We start from the raw sequence: 1,055 nt of genomic DNA on the forward strand, positions 1-1,055 counted from the left end.
AATACAGCAGGAAAGTTTGCAAAATGGCAGAAAAGGGTAAAAAGACTGCGGCACATAGGAATGACGACACTAGTACTAATCCAACAAGAAAGTTTAGGAGGGCACAAGAGAGCAATCGCTATATAAAACTTTATAAATAAATAAAATAAATAAACCTTCACAAGGGCAGGCCACAGGAAAAATACGATAGCACACATGAATAACGAAAGCACAGAACATTTAACAGGAACTTTTACAGGGACCAAGAGTAAGCAAAAACTCTGCATCACACAGGTGTGATAACACGACTGCAACAACAACAACAACCAGAAAGTGCATGAGGTGAATCAGATTACTCCATTTGTGGTCTACTCATTCAATAACAAAAGCCATTGAGGGAAGAAAAGAGTGTAAAGATCACTGCATATAAGAATAGAAATACCACTGCTCCTTCAACAGGAAAGAAAACAACACAGTACCGATCAGAGTGTACAAGCATGGTAATACCGCCTACTCATTCAATAACGTAGGAGTGTAAAGATCACAGTATATAAGAATAGAAATACCACTGCTCCTTCAACAGGAAAGTATACACCTTGTCTAGACCGGCCCTGGTATTGCACCGTTACATCGCAACTTTTACAACGGACTTCTATTACAACGCAACTTTTACAACGCTGGATCCATTACATCGCATGCCTTTACAACGCATGACATTACATAGCAGATGCTATTACAACGCATGCCATTACAACGTAAGTATAGGTAAGTATATACATTTTTTTAATTTTATTTAATATTATTTAATTAATTTAATTAATATTAATTATAAATAAATATATATATATATTTATATTATAAATTAAATATATTACTTTAAGTAATTTAAAAAAAAAGTATGAGTATAGGAGTATATGTTTTGGGGTACTGAGGTATATGTTTTGGGGTGTTTGGGTATTTTTAGGTTTCAGGGCTGGGTTTGGGGTTTGGGGTACAGGGGTATTTTTAGGTTTCAGGGTTTGGTTTGGGTTTTGGGGTACAGGGGTATTTTTAGGTTTCAGGGCTGGGTTTGGGTT

The sequence above is a fragment of the Lissotriton vulgaris genome, chromosome 4_1, assembly GCF_964263255.1.
Source record: "Lissotriton vulgaris chromosome 4_1, aLisVul1.2, whole genome shotgun sequence".
NCBI classification, from domain to species: domain Eukaryota; kingdom Metazoa; phylum Chordata; class Amphibia; order Caudata; family Salamandridae; genus Lissotriton; species Lissotriton vulgaris.